The sequence below is a fragment of the Pipistrellus hanaki genome, assembly GCF_964339955.1.
Source record: "Pipistrellus hanaki genome assembly, chromosome: 10".
Classification (NCBI taxonomy): domain Eukaryota; kingdom Metazoa; phylum Chordata; class Mammalia; order Chiroptera; family Vespertilionidae; genus Pipistrellus; species Pipistrellus hanaki.
Window position 1 is genome coordinate 55303992 of NC_140512.1, and position 14347 is coordinate 55318338.

The window sequence follows — 14347 nt, forward strand, 5'->3', positions numbered from 1 at the left end:
CAGCAGTGTGAATTCTAGTCCCATCTCCTGCACTAACTAGCTGTACAGCCAGCCTTAAGTTCCCTAAACTAGTAGATTCTAACACTGACTCAACTCCACCTAGCCTCAGAAACATCACAGGACACCGTATTCGGAGAGAGGAATTGTGTCACCCCGACAAACACCAAGGTTTCAAGAGCAGAGGTTGAGTTTTGGAACCCCAAGAGCTTTGGCAGTTTGGAGCGTCTGTTTTCAGCTGAGGGGAGAATTGGATCAGTGGGTCACACACGGCAGCTCCCTTAAAAACTGGGGGAGGATGGGGGTAGGGCTGGCACCTCGTCGCCTCTCCCGTCCGTAATCACTGCCTCAGCCTCAGTCCTGCTGCCTGCCTGAGCCGTGCCCCTTCCTTGAGAAGGGGACCTGGGGTGTCTGCGCACATGGTCCTGGGAATGAAGGAAGGTCACCCAGGTTAAGTTCTGCCATCTCTGAAGGCTGCTCTCCCCGCCCGCCCACCCCACCGGGGATGCGTTTTCATGACACGGCCCTGGTACTTCCTGCCTGCGCCCACCTAGAACCAGGGCAAGGAGGGTGTGACCCTCAGGCCTTGGCCCTGCAGAGGCCCTGGAGCACCTGACAGGAGCAGCCCTGCTGATGAGAGAAGCTCGCAGGCTTCTAGGGACTCCGGTCCCAGGATGGGCCGAGAACGATCCGTCTTGAGCCGACCGCTGGCCAGTGCCTCTTGTGGGGTCTGTGCACACACAACTTCCTGGGGCGGAAGACTTGCCCTGTTGGGGTTTAATGTTAGAAGGTAAAAGTCGGGATCGTTTCTCCTCTTGCTGTGTGTGTGCGTGTGTGTGTGTGTGTGTGTGCGCGTGCGCCCATGGTGACAGATGTTTAGTTTTGAAGGAGCCTGGGCTCCTCAGAGCTCTTTGGGACTCAAACTTGGCTCCTAGGCCTGGTGTCGGGTGGTTGAGGTGGCAAGAACAGACTTGGGCTTCCTAAGAGCAAAACTCGGCCTTCTGGCTGCCTGGTCATGGCCGGATGACCTGGAGGGGGGCTGCTGGACAGCTGTGGGGTTAGGCCTTCAGGTCGCTCAGCTGCCCTGCCCGTGGCTCCTGCCAGCCACGTCCCCCGGGCAGAGCAAGCAGCTCCCTTTGAAGCTTCAGCCCGATTTTGTTCTATCCAGTTCTCTGAGCAAGGAATCGGGAGCCTGCTACTGGCCACTGGGGTGCATTGCAGAGAGTGGACCAAAGCTTTTCAAAGTTGTACTTCAGCGGAGGGCAAACGAATTATGCTGGTAGCAAGTCAGCATCCCAGAAACGTGAAGTCTTCAGTAATGCCTTCCTCGGGAGAGCCGTCAGCTGTGGCCAAAGCGGGCTTCCCTGAGGCTCTCTCACGGGCCCTGGGAGCCTCGGAGGAGAAGACCCGAATGTGGCCCCATTTCACAGTAACTGCTTGTGAGGTGCCAAGAGATTTGGGCACAGTGAGTGGCACAGTCATTGTTGGAACCCAGGTCTTCAGGTCAAAAGATGAGTGTTCTTTGCACGTGCCATGCTGTGCCAAGGCCGGTGCCCATCTAATACCTAAGTGAGCCTGCCACCTGGGACTCCCACCGGATGCTCCCAGCTGATTCTGTGAGCTTGACTCCCCCTGCCCCTGGGTCTCTGAGGATCAGGGCCTGCAGTAGAGCCAGAAAATAAAAATCAGACTTAGCCCAGCCCACTCCCTAGAGCAGAAATATAGAAATAGAATGCCATCTACAAAAGTAATTTAAAACTTTCTAGTAGCCACATTAAAAAAAAAAAAAAAAAGAAAGAAAAAGAAAGAAAAAGAAAAAGGTAGCCAGGCTGGTGTGGATCAGTGGTTGAGCCTCATCCCATGTACCAACAGGCCCCTGGTTAGATTCCAGGGCATTTGCCCAGGTTGCTGCTCCATCCCCAGTAGGGGGTGTGCGGGAGGTAGCTGATTGATGTTTCTCTCCCTCTCTCTTCCTCTCTGAAATCAATAAAAACGTATTTTAATGTAAAAATAATGTTTTATTCGATATATCCAAAATATTCCAGTGTGTGATTACTATTTAAAAAGGAATGAGGTGGGCAAAAGACCTAAATAGACGCTTCTCCAAAGTGGACATACAGATGGCCAAGAGACATGAAAAAATGCACAAAGTCACTGATCATCAGAGAGATGCACATTAAAATGACAATGAGGTATCACCTCACACCTGTCAGAACGGCTACCCTCAACAAATCAATAAGTGATAAATGCTGGCGAGGATGCGGAGAAAAGGGAGCCCTCGTACACTGCTGCTGGGAATGCAGACTGGTGCAGCCATTATGAAACACAGTATGGAGTTTCCTCAAAAAAATTAAATATGGAATTGCCATTTGACCAGTGATCCCACTCCTAGGAATATATCCTAAGAAACCTAAAACACCAATCAGAAAGAATGTATGCACCCCTACGTTCACAGCAGCACAATTTACAAGAGCTAAGATCTGGAAACAGCCCAAGTGTCCATCAATGGATGAATGGATCAAGAATGGATAAAAAAGCTGTGGTACATTTATACCATGGAATGCTTGCAGCAATAAAGAATAAGGATCCTTACCCTTTGAGACAGCGTGGAGGGACTTGGAGAGTACCATGCTAAGTGAAATAAGTCAGAGAAAGAAGAGTATCACATGATCTCACGCATATGTGGAATCTAAGTAATAAACTGATGACCAGAGTAGAGCCAGAGACCGAAGCATGGAGCAGAGTGCGGAATCTCAGAGGGAGGGGGTGGAGGAGTGTGGATGAGTGGAAGTTGTATGCATATATGCATGGCCCATGGCCACAGAGAAAGGGGTGGTGAGGTCTTGGGGTTGGAGGCAGGGGCAGGCTGGAGGGGGTCAATGGGGGAAGACTTACAACAATACTTACCTCCTATGCCAGAGGTCCACTGCACAAAATATGTGCACGGGGGTTGGGGGGTGGAAGGAGATCCCTCAGCCCAGCCTGCACCCTCTTGCAATCCAGGACATCTTGGGGAATGTCCAACTGCTGGTTTAGGCCCGATCACAGTCAGGGACCTCTGGCTCCTAACTGCCTGCCTGCCTGCCTGCCTGATGGCCCCTAACCACTCCACCTGCCTGTCTGATTGCCCCTAACTGCCTCTGCCTCCCCACCACCACCACCACCACCACCATGGCTTTGTCCGGAAGAATGTTCAGAATGATGTTCAGAAGGTCGTTTGGTTGTCTGGTCTAATTAGCGTATTACATTTTAATTATTGTAGACTAAAGGCCAAATGCACAAGATTTTTGAGGGAGTGGGGTGTCCCTCATCCTGGCCTGTGCCCTCTTGCAATCAGGGACTCCTCAGGGGATGTCTGACTGCTGGCAGACAGACATCCCTCTCTCAAATCTGGGACCTCTCACTACTAACCACCCCACCCGCCTGCTCACTCCTTACTACCCGCCTGCTTGCCCCTTACCACCTGGCTCACTGTTCCTTAGCGCTGTCGCCGGGGCAGGAGAGACTCCTGCCACGGCTGCTGCACTCGCCAGGCCAGCTGTGAACCCAGATTCTGGCTGAGCGGCACTCCCGCTGTGGGAGTGCACTGACCACCAGGGGGAAGCTCCTGCGTTGAACGTCTGCTCCCTGGTGGTCAGTGCACATCATAGCAACCAGTCATGATTGTTCTGCTGTAACGGTTGCTGTACTTTTATGTATATAGATAATAAAAGGGTAATATGTAAATAGACCGAACGGCAGAACAACCGAACAATCAATCAAAGCATAATATGCTAATGATACTAAGGCCACTCAACCGCTTGCTATGACATGCACTGGCCACCATGGGGCAGACAGTCAACTGGTCGACTAGTCTCTGTGACATGCACTGACCACCAGGGGGCAGCTGCTACAACTGGTAGGTTAGCTTGCTGCTGGGGTCCAGCCCATCAAGACTGAGTGAGATGGACAGGACCTTGCACCAGTGGGGTCCCTCAGCCTGGCCTACAATCAGGGGCCTCTCAGGGGATGTCGGAGAGCTGGTTTCAGCAGGATCCCTCAGGTCATTCCCCTTGGGAGGGCGCAGACACATGGCTCATGGCTGGTGAGGGCTGCTGCAGCACAAGCCTCTCCCGATAGGGACTAGTGGGGCCCGGATGAGGGGGAGCGGCAGGTAGGGGCTGCGGGCGGTGTTGGACTACGGGTTTGGCCTGGTCCCTGCAGGCCACCCAGAGGGACCCCACTCACGCACAGATTTGTGCACTGGGCCTCTAGTTTAAAAATGATTTTTAAAAAGCCCTACATTTTTAATTTTTAAAGTGAATGAGGTATTTTACATTCTTATTTTTGCACTAAGGATGTAAATCCAGGGTGTACTTTCACAGCACGTCTCAGCTTGGACGCTACATTTTCAACCTTCAAAGTGACATGCAGTCCTACCCAAAGCAAAGCTGTGTCCCAGCAAACTTCACAAGGCTTGCTTTTACATTTAAATTAACATGAACACTTGGGTTCCTCTTCAAGTGCTCAGCAGTAGCCCCATGTGGCCGTGGCCACCTACGGGCAGTGCAGCCCAGAGCCCTCCGGGTAGAGCTGGCATTTTTAGAAGCAAATAAATCACCAGAGCGACTTTCGTTGTGGGTTTGGGGCAAGACCCAGAACCTCACACTCAGAGACTGTTCTGGGGTCGCAACCGTCCGTCCCCGCCCAGGGGAGCCCGGGCCAGGTTTGGGGGGGCGGGGAGCGCGCCCAGGTCTCCCTGCGAGCGAATGCCTCCTGCTGAGGGCGCATGGGGACCGCTGTGGGGTCCCGGGAAGGACCCTCAGGGCCAGGCCCAGGCGGCCGTCCGGTCCCCTGGGGTGACTTCCCGGCCATGTGCCCGCCGTGCTGGCCCCGGGACTCCGGTTGGCCCCGCAGGGACGTGCACGGTCCGGGTTCCTCCTGCAGCGGGGCCGGGGAGGGCGCGGCAGTCCCTGCCTCGAGCACCAGAGGGCGCCAGGGCCCCGCGCTGCGGCCCGGAGTCCGGGATGGCCCTCCGGTCCCGTGCCCGCCGCCCAGCTGGTGGGGAGTGGAGCCCAGAGGCCCCCGGAGGCGCCCGTCACGGGCCCTTCGGTTCTGCCCGCCGTGCCCTGCAGTTGCCAGAAAAAACCGTCAAGGCCTCTCAAACCCTGAGCCCGGGAAACCGGCTCCACCCGGAGGCCCCGGCCGCCGGAGGCCCTGGCCCTGGCCCTCCCGCCCAGCCCAGGGGGCCAGGGCCTCTCCGGACCGCCCCTCCCTGGGCTCCTGGTGGCGGAGGCTGATGCGGGCCTGAGCCAGCAGAGGCCTGTGGTTGGGAGGTCAGGGTGGGGCCCCAGAAAGGGGAGGCTGTGGCTAAGATTTGGGAAAATGAGAGGAGCCAAGAGGGACCCCGCAAACCCGGCCTTAGGAGCCATCCGGCCAGAACACGGCCATCCCAGAAGGCTGCCCTGGCCCCCCACCCCCACCCCCCCGCCCTGCATCAGTCCAGCCCTCCCTCCTCTGCCTCACCTGGAGGACAGCCCAGCACAGCCCGGCTGGCGCCAGGCCCCGGCCTCGTGGTGGGACCAGAGAGAAGGGATGGAGGCAGGTCACTGAGGGGGAGACCCCTCCCCGCAGTGGAAAGGGGTCCAGCAAAGAGAGGCACCTCCCAGGCGCTGACCACCGGCCACTGCCTGAGGCCGGGAGGGAGAGGCAGCTCACCTGCTGCACCCCCTATCCCGGCCCCCCTGCTGGACAGGGAGGACTGAGGGTCATAAAGCACCACAGACCACAAGCTCCGGCAGCCGGGGGCGGGGGGCGGGGGGGGGGGCAGGAACTGGATAAAGGGAGAAGAGAGGCGGGCAAGTTTGGGAGGCAGGAAGCCCTCCCAGGTCTCCCTGCGACCGGAGGCAGGTAGGGGACTGGCCAGCGGTGTGCAGAGGTGGGAATGGACCTGAGGGGCCGGTGGGACAGGGGTGGGTCTCCGGGTTCTGGCTGGCCTGGTGGTCGTGATGGAAAAGGAGTTGAATGGTGGCTTGGGCCAAATCAGACATCAGAAGCACAAACGGGGATAAAAGGAGAGACGTGGGCAGGGCCCTGAAGTGTTCTCCAGAAGCAGAGGGCTGGGTGCCCCTGGCCCGTGTGGCTCAGTGGGTTGGAGTGTCTTCCGGTACACCGGAAGGTCCCAGGTTTGATTCCAAGTCGGGGCACATACCTAGGTTTTGGATCCAATCCCTGGTTCTGGTCAGAGTAAGTGCAAGAGGCAATCTAGATCCTCTGTTTCTCTCTCTCTCTCTCTCTCTCTCTCTCTCTCTCTCTCTCTCTCTCTCTCTCTCTCTCTCTCTCTCTCTCTCTTCCCCTCTCTTCCTTCCCATCTTTCTAAAATAATCAATGAAGCCCTGGCCAGTGTTTTTCAGTTGATTGGAGATCGTACTGTGCACTGAAAGGTTGCCGGTTCAATTCCTGGTCAGGGCACCTGCCCAGGTTGCTGGCTCCATCCCAGTAGGGGGTGTGCAGGAGGCAACTGATGGATGTTTCATTCCCGTATCAATGTTTCTCTCTCTTTCTCCCTCTCCCTACTTCTCTCCCTAAAAATCAATAAAAATATTTTTTAAAAATCAGTGATGCCCAGTCGGTGTGGCTCAGTTGGTGGAGCACTGTCGTGTGCACCCCAAGAGGTCACCAGGTCGACTGAGGACACAGGCCCGGGTTTCAGGCTCCATCCCTAGCGGAGGGCATGCAGGAGGCAGCTGATCCATGTTCCTCTCTCATTTATATTTCTATATCTCTCAATTAATATCTGACAAGGGAGGCAAGAGCATACAATGGAGGCAAGACAATCTCTTCAATAAAAGGTGTTAGGAAAATTGGACAGATACATGAAACTAGACCACCAACTTACACCATACACAAAAATAAACTCAAAGTGAATAAAGGACTTAAACATAAGACGGGAGCCAAAACCGGTTTGGCTCAGTGGATAGAGCGTCGGCCTGCAGACTGAAAGGTCCCAGGTTCGATTCCGGTCAAGGGCATGTACCTTGGTTGCGGGCACATCCCTGGTTGGGGGTGTGCAGGAGGCAGCTGATCGATGTCTCTCTCTCATCGATGTTTCTAACTCTCTATCCCTCTCCCTTCCTCTCTGTGAAAAATCAATAAAATATATTTTAAAAAACAAACAAACAAACAAAAAACCCATAAGACGGGAAACCATAAAAATACTAGAGGAATCCACAGGCAGCAAAATCTCAGACATATGCCGAAGCAATATCTTCACCAATACTGCTCCTAGGTCAATGGAAACTAAAGAGAAAACATACAAATGGAACTACATCAAAATAAAAAACTTCTGCACAGCAAAAGAAACCATCAACAAAACGACAAGAAAGCCCACTGCATGGGAGAACATATTTGCCAATGTTATCACCGATAAGGATTTCATCTCCAACATCCACAGGGAGCACATACAACTTAACACAAAGGAAGATAAACAACCCAGCCAAAAAATGGCAAAGGACCTAAATAGACACTTTTCGAAGGAGGATATAAGGAAGGCCAAGAGACACATGAAAACATGCTCAAAGTCACTAGCCATCCGAGAGATACAAATCAAAACGACAACGTGGCTGAAACCGGTTTGGCTCAGTGTATAGAGCGTTGGCCTGAGGACTGAAGGGTCCTGGGTTCGATTCCGGTCAAGGGCATGTACCTTGGTTACGGGCACATCCCCGGTGGGGGGTGTGCAGGAGGCAGCTGATCGATGATTCTTCTCTCATCGATGTTTCTAACTCTCTATCCCTCTCTCTTCCTCTCTGTAAAAAATCAATAAAATATATTTAAAACAAACAAACAAAAAAAATGACAATGTGGTATCATCTCACACCTGTCAGAATGGCCAAAATCAACAAACGACAAGTGCTGGCGAGGATGCGGAGAAAAAGGAACCTCCGTGCACTGCTGGTGGGAATGCAGACTGGTGCGGCCACTGAGGAGCACAGTATGGAGTTTCCCCAAAAACTTAAAAGTGGAACTGCCATTTGACCCAGTGATCCCACTTCTAGGAATATATCCCAAGAAACTAGAAACACCAATCAGAAAGGATATATGCACCCCTATGGTCATAGCAGCACAATTTACCATAGCTAAGATTTGGAAACAGCCTAAGTGCCCATCAGCAGATTAGTGGATTAAAAAACTGTGGTACATCTGTATAATGGAATACTACACTGCAGTAAAAAAAGAAGGAATTCTTAACATTTGCAACAGCTTAGATGGACCTGGAGAGCATTATGCTAAGTGAAATAAGCCAGGCAGAGAAATATAAATATCACATGATCTCACTCATTTGTGGAATATAATGAACAACATAAACGAATGAACAAAAACAGATCCAGCCGAAGCCAGTTTGGCTCAGTGGATAGAGCGTCAGCCTGCGGACTAAAGGGTCCCGGGTTCGATTCCAGCCAGGGGCATGTACCTGGGTTGCGGGCACATCCCCAGTAGGAGATGTGCAGGAGGCAGCTGATCGATGATTGTCTCTCATCGATGTTTCTAACTCTCTATCCCTCTCCTTTCCTCTCTGTAAAAAAAATGAATAAAATATATATTTTTAAAAAAACAGATCCAAAGACAGAGAGGCATCGATCAGACCATCAAACCTCAGAGGGAAGGTAAGGGAAGGGAGGGGTGAGAATGAGAGATCAACCAAAGGACTCGTAGACATGCATATAAGCCTAACCAGTGGACGTAGACAACAGGGGGGTTGGGGCATGAGTGGTGGGGGAGAGGCAATGGGGGGATAAGGCTACATAGGTAATAGCTTAATCAATAAAGAAAAAAAAAATTAAATCAATGAACATATCCTTTGGGTCAGGTGAGGGTTTAAGAAGAAAAAAAAAAGGCTGGTGGAGAGGGAATATGAGACAAATTACTGTCAGGATGGTGGGGCAGGGGGACAGGCGGAGCCACCAGACCTGGAGCACAAGGACCGGCAGGATAAAGGAGGCCTGGGGGTGTTGCCGCTGAGATTGAGGGGAGACCAGCCTCCACCGAAGTGTGCCTCGCCCTTGCTCCTCCTCACCGCCCGGAGCTGCCTCTGGAGAGACCCCGTGGCTGGGAACGGAAGCCAGGAACCCGGGCTTCTCGAGACTCCGTCAAGCTGGGAATGACTGCAGCCCAGGCCGCACGAGGCCCAGGTTTCCGGCCCCGAAAAGCTGAAATAGGTAATCAATTGTGGTTTTATGCTTCTGAACCTGGGGTGTAAGTACACAGCCATAGATATCTGATACTCTCTGACCCCGTGGAACCACCGTATTAGCCATGGACTGCTTACCTCTAGGCTCATTTTATGTGGAGAGGAAAATAAGCTCTATCATGTTTAAGCCATGACTTTAAATATATATATATTTTGTTTTCTATTTCTTAACACTGAACCCAACCTTAAACAATTGATAAAAAAAAAAGACCGGGAATGACAGTGGAGTAGAAAGTTAGGTCCCACCGTCTTTCTGTCTGCCATCCTGCTCTGGCTTTCCCTTGCAAGGTCACCTCAGGGTCCAAGGCGGCTGCGAGAGCCCCAGGAATCGTACGTCAAGTTCCAGGCAGCAGGAAGCAGGGAGCGGGAGGGAAAGGTGCTCCTCTCTCAGGGACACTCCTCTGGAGGGTTCCTCTGGGGAGCCTCCTCCGCTCCCACTGCTCCTCCTGGCCAGACTGAGCCGAGGAAGCGGGGAGCGCCTGCCTCCGGCTGCACACCTGCCCGTTAATGCAATTGGAGTTCTCCTCCTGCACTGTGTGAGTCTTGTGTTCTTGGATCCTCTGGAAACAAGTCAGCTCTTAAAAAAAAAAAAAAATTAAATTGTGAGCCCTAGCTGGTTTGGCTCAGTGGATAGAGCACCAGCCCTCAGAGTGAACGGCCCCAGGTTCAATTCCGGCCAAGGGCACATACCTTTGTTGCAGGCTCAATCCCCGGGGAGAGAGTAGGAGGCTATGTGTCTCTCGCACATTGATGTTTCTCTCTCTCTGTCTCTCCTCTTCCATTTTCTCTAAAAACCAATGGGAGAATATCCTCAGGTGGGGATTAACAAAAATAAATTTTAAAAAATGAAACAGCTGCCAAAACCAGTTTGGCTCAGTGGTAGAGCGTCGGTCTGTGGACTGAGGGGTCCCAGGTTCGATTCCGGTCAAGGGCATGTACCTGAGTTGCGGGCACATCCCCAGTAGGGGGTGTGCAGGAGGCAGCTGGTCAGTGTTTCTAGCTCTCTATATCTCTCCCTTCCTCTCTGTAAAAAATCAATAAAATATATATTTTTAAAAAATGAAATAGCTGGGGAAAGGAATTATCGTTGTGTTTTAGAGATTAAAAGGTTTTGTGGTGTGTGTGTGTGTGTGTGTGTGTGTGTGTGTGTGTGTTCAAAGACTACACATTGAATTGTTGGATGAAATGATATGATGTTTGGATTTGTCTCCAAATAACCCAGTGGTGGGAGGGATGTAACTGATGGAACAGAGTAGCACATGTTAACAACTGCGGTGGGTTCACAGAAGTCCGTTATACCATTCTCTCCACTTCTGAACAGATTATAACATTTTCACAATGAAAGTCCCTGTAAAGTCCTGCTATTAAATAAAGCACTGAGATTCACATTTTTAAAACGGGGGTTCTGGAATATCGGAGTTCTTCTAAGGAACAGGGGAGGCTGACTCTGCGGTGACTGGCAGCCGAGCTCCGTTCCTGGCTGACAGAGGCGGCCCGGCTGTCCCAGGTCTGCTGTCCCCCAACAGACCTGGCCCTGCCCTCCGGCGCGGCACCAGCCAGACACCCGGATTGCCCTGTTCTTCCGGGATCTGCTGTGAGGCCAGATTTGGTGTACGGGCCTGGGAGGAAGAGAGGAAGGGAAGAAGCGGTGTGACTGAGGGCACGCGAGACCCAGGCCCTGGTCCCAAGCAGTTCCTAACGTATCTGAGCAGACAGAGCCATAGGTGGCAGTGCTTCCCGGAGCTCTTTCAGCAAGGCATCCAGGAGGGCTGCCTGGAGGAGGAGGCAGGGCGAGCTGGACCTTGACTTGGTACGGAGAGAGGCCCACCTGGCGAGAGGGGCATGTGATCCGGGGCCACACGAGCCTGGCTGTCAACTTCCTGTCCCAGGGCACCGAGGAGGCCTGGCTCTGTGCCCGTTGGAGTCCCTGGCAAAGGACTTAGTTCTGAAGGGTCAAGAGGCAATCCACGGAGTCTCCCTGGTGATAGTGACAATAATCACAAAGCCAAGACGGCCAGTTGTGAGGCTCCAGGCATGGAGCGAAGGGTGTAACTTACAGCAGGGCTGAGTGGCGGGGTGACCCGCCTGCAGTGGGACACCTGTTGCTTCTGCGCCCAGCACCTGTTCCCTGCGGGTCTCGGCGCGGCTGTGCTGTGTGCGGGAACCCACTCCTCACTCGCTCTGGCCCCTGCGGCCTTTGGAGTCTGAGGTCCTCTTCCCCTCCCTCCAATGGTGGCCACTCCCCCCGCCAGCCAATCCGGCGCCCTGCTCTGAAGACCCCTTTCCCTCTGGGATGCCAAGCTGGCAGCAGGTGAGCCTGGAGCAGGGCCGGGGAACCTGCCTCAGAACCTCCTCCCCGGTCCTTTCTTTCTTCCTTCCTTTTTTCCTTCCTTCCTTCCTTCCTTCCTTCCTTCCTTCCTTCCTTCCTTCCTTCCTTTTCTTCTCTTTTTTTTTTTAAAAATATATTGTTATTGATTTTTTATAGAGAGGAAGGGAGAGGGATAGAGAGTTAGAAACATCGATGAGAGAGAAACATTGACCAGCTGCCTCCTGTACACCCCCTACTGGGGATGTGCCCACAAACAAGGTACATGCCCTTGACTGGAATCGAACCCGGGACCTTTCAGTCCACAGGCCGACGCTCTATCCACTGAGCCAAACCGGTTTCGGCATCGGCATTGGGGCCGTTCTTTAGATCAGAATGTTAAAGCCCTTTTTTGGCGAAGCACGTTACACTGGCTCTCCGTCCTCCGTGATCGGAGTCCTAACACACACTTCAAATATTCCAGTGAGGGCACTAGAAGGTGCACTCACCAACCCAAGGTTCCCGCGTCTGCTCAGAACCCGAGGCAGCCACACCCTGGGCCTGGGGACAGACTTCCGCAGGTGCCGGTAAAAGGGAAGGTCTGAGCCAAAGCCTGAAGCAGAAGGTGGTGGCCTCCAGGTAAGATGACCGATCGCCCACACAGTCACCTCCCTCCCTGCCAACCCCACAGGGACAGGGAAAGGATAGGGTGGGGGAGGGAGGGGGGTGCGGCCACAGGAACAGAAGAAAGGAAAGGCCGACCTAGCAAACAGTACCGGTGGAGACTGGGAAACAGGTGTGCGTGTCATTACTCACAGGATGGATTCAAAGCAAATCCCTGTGCCTCAACCGGCGAGGAGGGACACAGTGAAGGACCCATTTTCACTGCAAACGCTTCTCCCAGGGCCAAAACCGGTTTGGCTCAGTGGTAGAGCGTCAGCCTGTGGACTGAAAGGTCCCAGGTTCCATTCCGGTCAAGGGCATGTACCTTGGTTGTGGGCACATCCCCAGTAGGGGGTGTGCAAGAGGCAGCTGGTCGATGTTTCTCTCTCATCGACGTTTCTAGCTCTCTATCTCTCTCCCTTCCTCTCTGTAAAAAATCAATAAAATATATATTTTTTTAAAAAGCTTCTCCCAGGCGGGGCTTCAGGCTCCTCGGTCCCGGGCTGGAGAGAGGGCTGTGCCAGGAGGAGAGGCAGAGCCTCATCAGCGCTGGGGGCCTCTCCTTGCAGTCTGTGCAGCAGGCCCCCGACCCTCCCCACCCAGCAGGCAGGGGGTTCTGCTAGGGCAGTGGTCTGCAAACTCATTAGTCAACAGAGCGGCAAACCTCGGCTTGCAAGCTCAGGAGCCGCAGTTTGCCGACCACTGTCTAGGGAAAGAGCAAACCAGCAGCCTGCAGCCCAGCTCAGGGGAAAGACCACACTGAAAAGCAGGGCTTACAGGGATCGTCACCACAGGGAACAGGCAGACCTCAGCCTCCCTCCTCCTCTCAGAGCCCGGAGGCCCGGCGCCTGGGCTCCTTCCTCCAGGCCATGCAGGGAGCCTCCGTGAGCTCTGACCAACGTGGGAGGCGGGGAGGGAGGACCAGAGAGACCAGCCCTGGGAGTGTCTTACCCACAGAGCAGAGCTCAGGCCCAACTGGCTTCACTGGTGAGTCCTACCAACCATTTAAAGAAATGTTCGTACCAGTTCTAAAAACTCTTACCAAGGAAATAGTAAAGAAGGGAGCACTCCTCACTCATTCCACGAGGGCAATAGCATCGCAAGAAAAGAAAAAGAGAACTTACACAATGTTATTCATCGGTGATACTAATATCTCAATAAATCATTTTTCAGGGAAGCTGCCCGGACCCAGACACACGGGTCCATGGGCTGCAGCTCCGGGAGGTCTGCGGCTGAGAACGGCCCCAAAGGAAGCAGGATGAGGAGGAAGAAAGTGCATCCCAAACGCAAAGACCACTTTTGCAAGAATCTGCAAAAAGGCCTGAGTGAAAAAGAAACTTTTGGAGGCAGACAAAAATTTGGCCAGCAGCACTCTAGCAAGTGCTGATTTAGAATAATAAATTCACCAGAAACAAGAGCAGAAAAGGGAAAATTCTTTTTAAAAAAAATATATTTTATTGATTTTCCACAGAGAGGAAGGAAGAAGGATAGAGAGCTAGAAACATCGATGAGAGAGAAACATCGATCAGTTGCCTCCTGCACACCACCTACTGGGGATGTGCCCACAACCAAGGAACATGCCCTTGACCAGAATCGAACCTGGGACCTTTCAGTTTGCAGGCTGATGCTCATTCCACTGAGCCAAAGAGGTTTTGGCGGGAAATTTCTTAATCTGGTATGATAGTAGCAGATAAAAAAATATATACTTGCCGAAACCGGTTTGGCTCAGTGGTAGAGCGTCGGTCTGCGGACTGAAAGGTCCCAGGTTCGATTCCGGTCAAGGGCATGTACATTGATTGCAGGCACATCCCCAGTAGGGGGTGTGCAAGAGGCAGCTGGTTGATGTTTCTCTCTCATCGACGTTTCTAGCTCTCTATCTCTCTCCCTTCCTCTCTGTAAAAAATCAATAAAATGTATTAAAAAAAAAAATATATATATATATATATATATATATATATATATATATATACTTGATGGCCCTGCCCATGTAGTTCAGTGGTCAGGCATCAACCTATGAACAAGGAGGTCACAGTTCAATTCCCAGTCAGGGCACATGCCCAGGTTGCAGACTTGATCCCCAGTACGGGGCGTGCAGGAACCAGCCGATCAATGATTCTCATCATTGATGTTTCTATCTCTCCCTCCCTCTGAAA